The sequence below is a fragment of the Cyrtonyx montezumae genome, unplaced genomic scaffold (genome assembly GCF_038088225.1).
Source record: "Cyrtonyx montezumae isolate F1298 unplaced genomic scaffold, pur_monq_1.0 scaffold_29, whole genome shotgun sequence".
Classification (NCBI taxonomy): Eukaryota; Metazoa; Chordata; class Aves; order Galliformes; family Odontophoridae; genus Cyrtonyx; species Cyrtonyx montezumae.
In genome coordinates, this window is record NW_027072033.1 from 3,275,562 (window position 1) to 3,288,778 (window position 13,217).

The window sequence follows — 13,217 nt, forward strand, 5'->3', positions numbered from 1 at the left end:
CAAGGTGGGCTGTAGTTTCAGGCAATGACCTCGGTCTTATCTTAGAGCAGGCGTCACTGTCCCAGCATGCTTGAGCGATGTCTGATAGTTGTACGGGCAGTCCCCACGCTTTAGCAGCTGCCCACATGGTCTTCTGCCCAGCATTCTGCAGCTTTTGATGTAGCCAGTAAGCGATATTCTCAGATGGTGAGTTCTGAACCCATCTAACTCAGGCCAGTGTGTCGGCTTCATCATTTCCTGGTGACTGTAGGGGTTGATGACCAGAAACATGGTAGACACGTACAGTTCTGTGTTTAACTGCATTCCATATGTCTAACCACATATCTTTGCTCCAGATCGGCTGGGAGTGGATAGTCCAATCCTGGGTGGCCCACTGTGCGATCCAAAGAGTGAGCCCCCGATACACAGCCCAACTATCTGTGCAAATATTCAGGATACCATCACCAGTTTCTTTGGTTATAACCATCCACACCGCCCGCAGCTCTGCCCACTGGCTGCTTTGACCATCCCCCTCTTCGAACCATACTGTGTCTGTGGCAGGATGGTACGCTACTGCTCTCCACTTACTTGGGTTGCCCTTGCTGGACCCATCCGTGTACCAGGCATCTTCAGGAATGGGATATTTTCCTTCCTGGACGGGACTCTTCTGTGGTAGAGCAACCAAGGTTTGTTTCGTTTTTTTTTGACCAGTAACTATGATACGTTACTGGGCCAAGAATCTTCTGGAGCTCTTCTTTCAACGGTGAGGAAGACAGACTACTCCCCTGACTGAGATAGGCGACCCATTGTGCCACCGTCTGTGCCTGGGCCACCCCTGTCTTAGGAAAGTGGGTCAGATCTCTTACCCACCCCTGAATTGGCAATGTAGTCTTGACTATAACTTCGGCCGTTTGGGTTATTGGCTCTACCGCTTGTAATGCGGAATAGACAGCCAATAACTGTTTTTCAATCATACTATATCTTTCCTCTGCTCTATGCCACACCTGAGACCAAAATCCAATGGAGGGTCCGAACAGAACTCTGTCATTGCCACAGGCTCCAGCCAAAGCCATCTTGAGTTATGTGAACATCTAGCTCAGCTTGGAGGGTTGGATCAAATATACCCAGTGCCTGGGCTTGTTTAACCGCCTGTTTCGCCTGTTGGAAAGCATCCTGTTCTGTTCTTCCCCAATCCCATAATTGGCCCTTTTTGGTAAGTCTATATAAAGCTCTCAGCAGCTGCGCCAAATGACGTATAAAGGAATGCCAATATCCCAATATACCTAGGAATTCCTGCAGCTGCTTTGGTGTTGTAGGGACTGGAAATGCCTGAACCTTATCTACGATGGCATTAGGTAACACTTTGGTCTTTTCAGACCAGACTACCCCTAGAAATTTTACAGACAGTCCTGGACCTTGCACTTTATGAGGATTGATAGCCCATCCTCTTTCACTTAGGTAGGCAGTTAATGAATCTGCTGCCTCCCCTACTGCTTCCAGTGAGTCAGATGTTAACAGGAGGTCATCAATATAGTGGTATAGGTTCACATCATTTGGTTTTCTCCAAGCAGACAGGTCACGTGCCACCAAATTATGACAGTATGTTGGTGAGTGCACGTACCCCTGTGGCAAAACCTGAAAGGTCCACTGCCTGCCTCCCCACGTAAATGCAAATTGATCTTGTGATTCTTCAGCAATAGGTATGCTAAAAAACGCATTTGCTAAATCCAGGACACAATGGTAGGTTTTAATTTCCCTACTAAGAGTGTCCACTAAGGAGGCAATATTGGGTATGGCCACATGGATGGGCGGCGTGACCTTATTTAGTTCCCTATAATCCACCGTCATTCTCCATGTTCCATCTGACTTCCGTACTGGCCATATGGGGGAATTATATGGGTTGTGTGCAGGTCTTATAATACCTACTTTCTCTAATTCCTGCACCATCTTTGATATTTCTTCTTGCCCCCCTGGGAGTCTGTACTGTCTTACATTAGTAATCCGGCGTGGTTTCGGCAAACAAATGGGCTCATGTTTTGCATGGCCCCTCAATATTGTCTGTATTGCCCGGATACTAATGTACCTCTGCCGTAGTCTGAACTCTCCCACAGTCGTCTGGAGAGCCGGACCCCATAGAATGTCTATGCCCAGGATATATTCTGGAATTGGGGCAATCGACACCTTATACTCCCGGGGCAGGAGACACCCAACCCCCAATTTCAACGATGTTTGGGTGACTGGAATAGTCTGTCCCCCAAACCCACCAATCATCACTCTATTACCCTTAAATTTTGTTGGGTCTCTATATACAATTGACGTTTCTGTGCAAGTATCCACTAGAGCCATCACCTTCTGCACATTTGTCCTAGACCAGAATATTGTTAATTCTACATAGGGCCTCCAGTCACATCTGGAGGCCCTATGGGGACCAGTGTTTTTTGTTAATCTGTGAACTTTGCCAGATCCAAATCTTTTGGCACAGCTGGCTCAGGCACTGTAGCCCGCAACACCTGCAGATGTTTTTTTCTTCTGTTTGGTATTATGAAGTCAGCCAGATTCCAGGTTGTTGTCAGTGTTTCTTGTATAATTCGTACTCCCGATTTTCTGGGAGCGCTCTGAAATTTTTGATCATTTTTAAGCTGTTTCCACAGCTGTAACAAAGCATGGTTGGGTTGCCCATCAATTTTGGTAAATGCAACCCCAGCCCATATGAGGTCATTGAACATAGTCTTCCGGGATACCCGTACAGGGCCTGATCGGGGTATCCGTGGAGCAGGCTTTTTAGTTTTAATAGGGAAGGCCTCAGCGTCTTCCACTACACGAACATTGCGCCTGGTTCTTATGCGCTTTGTCTCCCCTAAGTCTGCCACTAACTGGGCTGCCTGCTGTATGATGGCCTCTGATGCCACCAGCGGATTTAGTATGGAAAGTAGCATCCCGTATAGGTGGGAGGGGGCCTGCTGCAGCATCAGATCTCTCATGCCCGCTGTAAATTTCTCTGTATCGGGGCTTTCAAAAGTGTCTGCGTACATAGCCTCCCTCATACCTAGTTCTCTGATGTATGTCTGGAGGTCCTCCATAGAGGGCCACAAACCGGTGTTGAGGGGAACATCGGTTTTGTTAAGTCATGTTAGGCGGCATGCTGCCATCAACCAATCTATAATAGAATAGTTTTCATCATTGTAGTGGATGGCTGCATATAACCTTTGTCTCAAGGCCGGGTTTATTGTTATGGACGCTAATTTTGACATTTCTGTCCCATTCACTAAAACACTTTTCAGCTCCTGCATCCCATAACCTTAGGAGCCATGATGGTATGCTTTCCCTTGGTTTTTGATGGAACCGTTGTACTAGGTCCATCAACTCATTAACTGTATATGGACAAGCTGTCACATGGAGGCAGGTTTCAGCAGGGGGCCATTGGTCAGGAGGCACCCCTGCTGGTCTATCCTGTACCTTTTTTGTTTTTTGAGTTATAATAGGCTGAATCTCGAATGGGTCCATCATAGATGGAGTTTCAAGATCTGCCTTAGAGATCTTTTTTTCTGCCATATCTAAGTCTGCCTCCTCTGATTTTTGGATGTCCTCTACCTATATACTCCATATTTGTCTTGTGGAGACATTTAGGCCAGGCTTTTTGGTTGTTAATGTACCCAGCTGTTGCTCAAGTTTCTCAATACACTCTCTTAATAATTGGTTTTCAGTTTCCATGTTAACATTTGCAGTATCTAATTTAAGTATGGCCATTACTAAAGGCCAGGCTACTGCAGAGGCGGCTAGCTGCCGCTCCTTGGTAACGAGTATGTCCTTATCTAATCCTAGAAAGTAGTCAGTCAAATAAGATGGGGAGAGAGAGGCAGTCCCTGGAACCCGCATGGGTCCCCATTTCTCAATAATGGATGCCAACCCATAGTAGGGTGACCCCATGAACCCTGAAATTAGACCAGGGATTGTCTGGTCTAGGGGAGTAACGTTCTCCCCCCTGGCCCATTTAAGCATATTCCAAATAAAGGACATGTTGGGTAAGTATGGATTATTATCACTAGGTCTGCCTGGCTTGCCAAGTGTGGGGTAAATAACTCCCAAGGATGGTACTTCGCAAAGAAATAGTATAGATGGTGGTATATTTTGAGCAATTCTATATAGACAGGATACAAATAATACAAAAGAGAAGATGACTCACCTTCAGGATGTCAAGGCTTGCAGGGGATTCCACCTGGGAGGGATCTCCAAGAAGAGAGAGAGAAATGGGGTTTGGGAGAGGTGGGGCCAGGCTCCTCCCCTTCCAATCACACAGGTATATCACCTTCACCTGTGCCCCCATGGCTGACTTGGTGCTCACCTCAAGTGACCAATCAGTGGTTCAGGTTATGATTCAGCAGTTCCCATACAGGAACCTCAGTACAGAAAGGACATTGGCCTCAAGTTGTGCTAGGGGAGGTTTAGGTTGGATGTAAGGAAAAACTTTTACAGAAAGGGTTGTTAAGCACCAGAGAGGTGGTTGAGTCACCCACACATGAATGTATTGAAAATCCATTTGGATGTGGTGCTCAGGGCCATGTTTAGCAGTGGGTTGTTAGAGTTAGGGTAGTATCGTTTGTTTGTGGTTTGGACTTGATGATTTTGAAGATCTTTTCCAACCTGAGTAATTCTGTGACTCTATGATTCTGTGGAACAGGCTCTAACCCATTGTTGGGTGGCTGAACAGCTGGCGATTGGCAGCACCTCACCCTGGGCAGCAACTGCCTGACCCTGCTTACAGCCAGAGATCCATCTTGGCTTTAAAGAGTGCTGTGGAAGGAAGGTAGTGCCATGCTACCATAAAGGTGCTGTACTGCTGCAGTGTTTTCATGCCTCCATGACACTTTGCTCTGATGGATTCAGCTTGTGGCAGCTGTGTGAGCACAGCCTGAGTGTGATGTGGCTTCCAGCCTCCTTCAGGCTTCTCTTGGTCTGTCTGTGGTTACAAGGGTTGGGGAACCTCAGTTGTCCCTTGGCCCAGGTGCTGGCTCACATGGGCATTGTCTGTCCAGGCTTTCATGTGGGTGAAGGTGGTGTGAATTTGTTTTCTGGTCTCTTGTGCTCTTAAATTCAAAGTTAAATGTTGGCTTAAATCCAAAAACATATATGGAGACATTGTATCTTGAGTTGAAAAGGATGAAAGAATTTGTAATATGTTCCAGAGATGTGACAGAAGAGAACGCTTCTGTTATGATGTTCTGGCTGAGGTTACCCTTTTGCCAGGAGATCTGTGCAGCACAACATGCCTGAAGGCTGTGCTGAACAGCACAGGTGTAGGGTAAATAACTCCTAATGACGATACTCCACCAGGGAATAGTATAGAAGATGGTATATTTTAAGTAGTTCTATATAAACAGTTATACAGGTAATACAAAAGAGAAGATGGCTCACCTTTAAGATGACAAGGCTCGCAGAGGACTCCACATGGGAGGGATCTCCAAGAAGAGATCCTTCCCTGGTGGTGGTCAGCCCTTAAATGGGGTTTGAGAGAGGAGGAACTAGGCTCCACCCCTTCCACCCACACAGGTATATCACCTTCACCTGTGCCCCCATGGCTGACTTGGTGCTCACCTCAGGTGACCAATCAGTGGTTCAGGCCGTGATTCAGCAGTTCCCATACACACAGGTCTGCACCTATTGAAGCCAGCTGTTGGATGGGTCACTGACTCATCTGTGTACAGTGGTGTCCTGGTCAGGATCACTGCATTCCATGCTGAGATCGGCATATCCATCATATTTCCCAAAGATGTTGTGTGTTACAGACTATATTAATAACATTCAGGCTTCTTCAACCCAAAGAACAAGGCCTAGTGGATGTAGTCTAAGTGATGAACACCTGTGAAGCATTGCCTTCTGCAAAGCTCCTAATTCACCTCATCAAGTCCATGTCTAGTATGCTGCAGGGCCAAACAGTGGTCAGTCCAGCTGCAGCATCTGGTGTGGTGCTCCTGTATTGTTTTGTTATTCATTTTGTTTCCTAGCCTATATAAAAACTTTTTTTAAATTGTTTCCATGTAGCCTTTTTGGCACCAGCTTTTATATATTTTTTTGTTTGTTTGTTTGTTTGTTTTTTATTATATTTTTTTTAACTGGCATCTTGCCTTGACAAGTAAATGTAGTATATTAACCATAAAACTTCTGTGAGCATGTTTCATCTCTGTTTTCTTCCTAAGTATTGTTGTTTCAGTTGGGATTAAATTGTTCTTTGTCCTTTTCAGAGTGCCTGGGATGATATATGATATATGATATAACATACAGTATGATTTCTATCTTTTTCTTTTTATCTATCTTAGTAAATAGTTTTATCTCAACTGATGAGTTCTACTTTTATTTATTTATTTATTTATTTTCCCAGTTCTCTCCCCTCATCCCACTGGGAAGTGGAGTGAGTGATCAATTGTGTGGTGCTCAGCCACCTGCCATGTTAAACCACAGCGGTCATTTTGACACTTTGTGTGGGGCTTGGAGGGATTGGAGTGACCACAGGACTGGTTGTGTCAGGGCACCTCTAGGGTCTGTGAGACTGTAGAGTCTCTCAAAAAAGCCAGAGCAACTGCAGGACCTCTCACAGGAGTTTGAGCAGCCACAGTGCTCTTCATAGGGGGTGGAGCAGCCACAGGACTGTACCTCTGGGTACACTTCATCTCCCTCAGGAAGATTTTTTTCTTTTCCTCATCACAATACTGAAACTGACACAGGACCTGTAACACGAGCAACCACTCATCATGAGTGCTGGAATGACAGCAGGGTCTGTCACAGTGTTCAGTGCAGCCACAGAAACTGGAGTTCCTTCAGGGTCTGTCATTGGAGTTGGAGGGTCTGTTGTATTGTCATCAGATTCAAAAGTGTTCTTTTCCCCTTGAAGATGCTGAATAGTGTGAATAGAGCTTGGTAGGCATGGGCCAGGCCACAGCATGCTGCAGAGATTTGTATCTTTTTAGGATTACCAGGGTAACAGCAGATCTCTTCCAGATATTCCACTAGATTTTCATGAGTCTGCAGTTGTTCAGAAATGAAGTTCCAAACTGCTCTAGACACCTGCCCAAACCATCCTACACTCCCTGCCACTCAGAACTATATCTCCTTGGGGAAGATTTCTAGATGATATTCTTATCATTTTGAATTTTTTTTCTTTTAATGCTGAATTGTCTGATTCTTTTAGTTGATAGTGAGAAGCGTCATGCTTTGTGAAGCATCTCACTAGAGCGGCTTCTTGCTTACTCCATGGTATCAGGGATATCATATTTGTGTTCTGAAGCTGAAATAAAGCAGAAAATCTCTTTACAGACATGCTTTAATTCATGAATAGTGCTTTTGATTGTCTCCCAACTTGCAGGTCTGGGAGTCATTAAGACAGCATCAGTGCCAGAGTTATAATTGGGTGCTTTTTTACCCTCAAATACTTCCGTTCAGAGGATGATGCAGAAAAGAGCAATGATCAGTGATGCTCTGGAAAACTTGTTCTCAATATTTGTATGAAGACAATATATATCTATCACATATGTATTTGTATGTATAGAATCATAGAATCGCTCATGTTAGAAAAGATTTTCAAGATCATTAAGTCCAACTGCAAACATACCATACGACCACAATTCTAACAGCCCACTACTAATCATGTCCCTGAGCTCCACATCCACATGGATTTTAAACACATTCGTGGGTGGTGACTCAACCACCTCCCCTGGGGAGCCTATTCCAATGCTTAACAGCCCTTTCTGTAGCAAAGTTTTTCCTTGCATCCAACCTCAACCTCCCCTGGCACAACTTGAGGCCATTTCCCCTTGTCCTGTCACCAGTGAGAATAACACACTTTCACTACAATTACCTTTCAGGTATTTGAAGAAGTGATGAGGTCTCTCCTCAGACTCCTCTTCCCAGACTAAACAGCCCCAGTCCCTCATAAGGGCATATTCTCCAAGCCCTTCACAAGCCTTGTTGCCCTTCTTTGGACCTGCTCCAGTACCTCTGTGTCCTTTATGTATTGAGGTGCCCAAAACTGAGCACAGTACACAGCACTTTCATGGAGAATCTGTCTGCCCATGGTTTGGATGAACATGCACTCTGCTGGATGAAGCACTGGCTGGATGGCCTGGCCCAGAGATTTGGTGTCAATGGAGTTAAATCCAGCTGGCAGCCAGTCATGAGTGGTGTCCTCCAGGTGTCAGTATTGGGGCCACTCCTATTCAACATCTTTATCAGTGTATTTGCAGTTTGAAGAGGATAAAACTGTCGTGATTAGTTTAAAATAAGCGATATGGAATACGCAGTTCATCAGGACACCATATTTTTTCATTTGTATCTTCTGGAGAACTGGAGAGTTGTGCTTGAGGTGTTAAGCATATGGAAAAGTATCTGGAATTAAAGACATTTGATGCTGAAAACTCTTCTGATAGGAAGTTCATTGTGCATTGAGGAGTCCCTACAGCTAGGAGGAGTGTAAACAGAGTGCAGCTGCTCTGCTGCTCATATCTGCTGAATTCAGTGGACCACGCAGAGCTTATATGGAGGTGCTTCTGAAATCTCCATGACAAGTAAGAATGTAGAGAGTGAAACTCTTCATTCCAATGGCAAAGCATTTCAGACCCATTTTAATTCTGCCTTGCTTCCCACAGTACCTTCATAAACATTGGATCCAACTTTCTTGTAGTCTGTGATTACTGTCTGGATCCCAAACATCCATATGCTGAGCAGTCTTGCTTTGCAACATTTTCATATGTAGAAACATCTTACCTTCTACTCACGATAACTCTGTTTAGATTTCTGATATATGACTACCTAACCACTAAGGCCATCTGCAAATACATACATTTCACAATTTCACAGACTTAGCAATATTCTTTCAAATTCCACATTTCACAGGCATTTCTTATTGTTGAGCTAGCTCTAAATTTCAGTCTCTGTCTTTCTGTGCCTCTTTTGAGTACAGTTTTTTCCCATTTCTTCAATTTTTCCTTCTTATTTATTTAGTTAGTGAGTTAGTTTTCTTCTTTTTTTTTTTTTTAGGGGCAAACTTTTCCCTAAATATTTGGATTTATTTGGATTTAATTGCTTGCTGTACTGCGTAACTATTATAACTTCTTTTTTGTTAGGATTTTTTTTTCCTTACACAACCTGCTTAATCTCTTTTTGTTTCAATTCCCCATCTAATAAGTGGGGATGTAACTATTTAAGTAGTAACTGTGACAGTGATGCTGCAACAGTGAGTTGATTAGAGATGGGGACAGCTAAGAACCCTATGGTTATGTCGGCACTTGTCACTAATAAATAAATCTGCTTATCGTCATAAATTTCTCTCTGAGGTAATATTAAGCAATTCTAGCTTCTCAATCACTTTCTAGTGAAACTAGAAATCTGGACAGTTTTGTTGTTCTGTAATTCTGGCCACAGAAAATGTGAATAAAGTATCCTCAGCCTCTCTGATACTTCTGAACCAAGCTCTAGCATAAAACATATAGTCAGTGACTGAGTCACGATGATTATCATATGCATACACTCCTACCATGGGCAATGATCTGTTTACAAAAATAATATACTGGCCTTGACAAGAACCTGTTAAAGAGGAGGGCAGTCTCCTTTACAGCTTTGGTTTATTTCCAGCAAGGAGACATATTTACAGGCAAAGAATTGAGCACACTGATTTAGGTAAAATTACTCCTTAGTAGCTTCTTTGCATGTGTGATCTCCTTGCTACCCTTTTGGAAATCCAGAACAAGTTCTCTGAACTGAGGCATTCTCCAGAATTTGACTGTCTGTTGGTTTAAGAGGAGTATTTCCTCTTAAGGCTACATCACTGTGGGGAAATAAAAAACAAAATACTTCCTCCTTGTAGGTCTCTTAACAAGATTTTCCACTCCAAAGAGATTTTCTTATGAGTCCATGAGTCCCTAGAGCCTTTATTTTTTATTTCTCTCTCTCTCTCTCTTTTTTCCCCCCCCCACATTCTATGCTGTAGTAAGTGCACAACCAATACTTCCTTTTTACATTTATCCTTTGTCATTACTACCTCCCTCTGAGGTGGCTGGTGGTGAGTTATAAACTATTTTATATTGTTGTGTAAAACATGAAGACATTGCTCTTAAAGATCTTGTCCATTGACTAATGGGTTAATATGTTACCAGCTGAACTACTTATTTCCACTTTGATTTGTGAATAGAAAAGGACAAGCCAATAAAACCTCAAAACAAGCATGCACTTGGACTAGGCTGCTTGGCACTTGTCCATCCTATGTAGCTAAATAAGAGAATAGCCAAGCTAGTGAGAGTATTTTGCCATTAGTTCTGGCATTACAAAGCAGCTTATACATATTCTTTGTCTTATGTGTAAGATCAGCTGTAGGTTCATTTTAAGTTTCGCTTCAGTTCAGACTAGCATCTTCAGATTGTGATCAAAGTATCTGGCTTTGAACAGAATTGTGTTATTTTCCAATGCAATGCTAGCCCAGAATTTTTTATTTATTTTGAAGAACTGCTTGTATTAAAAAGCTCAGTTTTACTGCATTTAAAAAGTATTGAATATTAGATCCCGTACCTTGTTTACTTAATGTTATTAAGAACATTATTATTCCCTGCACAAGAATCTATTATTTGTCTGGGCAGCTTGATTCTCTATTCCAAGAGTTAAATGCACCACTTTTATTTTTAATTCACATGCATCACCAGAAATACCCTGGTGCTCAGGATGTGCTCTCAGTGTCTGCTTGGATTGGAGTTAGCGCTCTGTGTTTGCTGTTATGTAACTCTGCCAAAAGTGTTAATTCAGGGAAATTCAGATGCCATGAGAGAGCAAGAACATCAGAAAAGTTCTCTTCCCTTAATGGAAGCATGGCATTTGGTGAATAGTGCAAGTAAAAGCAGCAGATTGTGTAAATGCATCAATGATGGACCCCAGTGTGAACACAATGGTGATGTTAAATTCCTAGTGCACTGGGTCCTGCTGCTTGTTGCAGCAGTGAGAGGGTGGATGTGGCTCCCACGGTGACAAGCTTGTATGGCATACATGTGGCTGCTACCAGAAGGGATCCACATCTGGAACGTGCTTTAATTTGAGCAGCCTTTAGAAGACTGCTTCTGAGAAGCTGGCCAGAGAGAAAAACTCCCCTGGCAGGGGAGACATCCTGCAGTCCAATTGGATACAGCTGCTCCATTTGGCCCTCATCCTGCTGACTAGGGTGATCTCCCAAAACATGCCTGTGGAGAAGAGGGATGATAAAGCAATGGACACTGGGACAGAAATCTTTTTTTTGTCTTGTGGCATTATGGAAATTGAATTCTTTCCTGGAGACTACTCTTTAATTTCTTCTACCTTTGCCACTGAACATGGTAGTAGCCCCTCCACTTGATTTATCCTGGGGTGCATGAATCATGGCATTGCTAATAAGTTAAGGAAAATGATTGTCCCATTCAACACTACACTTGCGTGACCTGACCTTGCGTAGTGTACAAAAAGGACACAAAACTATTAGGAAGTGTCTAGAGGAAGGCTACAATGGTGGTGAAGGGACTAGAGGGGAAGACATATGAGGGGTGGCTGAGGTCCCTCAGTGTGATCAGCACAGAGCAGAGGAAGCTGAGGAAGACCTCACAGTGGCTGTGGCTCCTCATGAGGGGAGTGGAGGGGCAATGCTGAGCTCTACTCTCTAGTGTTTTGATAGAATAAGAGGGAACAGCATGGAGCTACTTCAGGAGAGAGCCAGGTGAGTGTAAGGGAAAGGTTAGGGAAAGGATGGTGGGCATGGAACAGGCTGCCCAGGGCAGTGGTCATGGCACTGAACTTGGTGGAGTTTGAGAAGCATCTGGATAAAGCTATGAGACATATGGTCTGATTTTTTGGGTGGTCCTATGTGGAGCCAAGAGTTATACTCGATGATCCTTATGGGCCCCTTCCAATTTGAGTTATTCTATGACTTTATGATTCTGTGATCTCAAATAAAGAGAAATTTTGAGTGGTGATATATTTAAAAGACATTGTGGTTTCCTAGCTCACTGGTAATATTAACTGTTTCAGCTAGTTGTCTTCTTTAAACATTTAATACCAAGGCCTACGTAAAATTTGGCCCATATATTTGTGTCACAGAACGTGAACTTGGAAAAGTTAATTTTAAACATCCGTAATTGAAATACTGAATACAATTTAATGTGTCCAAGTGACTTGGGAAACAATCTCATTTTTAATGGCACAAAACATTCCTGCCTCCTTTAGGAAATAACAGAGAAAGGCAGTATTCTTTTCAGTTCTGTGTGAAATCAACAAGAATATAGCTGTGAAATGTGGCCGTTGTTGGGTCAGGTGCAGTGCTGCACTAGCACAGCTACATGGCATCCAAAGTCAGCTGTGCACTGAACCAAAATATTCTCTCATCTTCCTTCAAAGACAGCAGGCTGGGATCTGTGCACCACAGCACGCATCACACAGTTCATATGAAGGTGTCTGAATATGGTGCCTGGTGCCTACTGGGAAGTGTGCAGCCACAGAAGGCATCTCGGCAGACATAAAATGTGCAAGGATTTCTAGCACTGCAGTGACTGCTTGTATAAACCCTTAGGTAGTTATATTCCGTTAAGAACATGGCCCAAGTGTCTCTTATTTTCAAAAGAGAAACTGCAGCTGTGTAATTATTCCATGGTAAGCTCTAGTTTAACAGTACTAGGCAGAACTACTAGAAAATTGCTGTCACCTTTGTAATTCTGTATGTCTTTGACCCAGAGTCAAAGTCACTTTCATATGCGCATAATTGCATCCATCTGCTGAGATGAGATCAAAGAATGGTTGTTTTAACTTCTGATCCAAAATGAAGAAAGTGGTTGCACCAATTTGTCAGTTCAGTGGCTCAGGATCATTCTTTGATTCTGCCTCTGACAACTGGAAGTTATATTGGAGTTTGTAAAACTAATATATTTTTTAAATTACTTTAATTGTATCACAACCATTTCAGCTTAAATACAAATGCTATTTTTAAAACACTTTTTGTCTAAAATGGAACACTGCTTCACAACTAACACATTAAGTAACTCTTCCAAATTTGAACCTGAATCTGCAGATGTTAGTAATCATTTATCAACTGACTGGTATTGGATAAATAGTTATAAAGACTGCAGAAGCAAATAAAGTCAAGTGGCAGAAGCGTTTCCATCATTACGCTGATGTGCAGTACAGCAAATCAGAATGTACTCATTCAGTACTGGTTTTATTGGTTCACTCCTGTCCTGAGTCAAGAG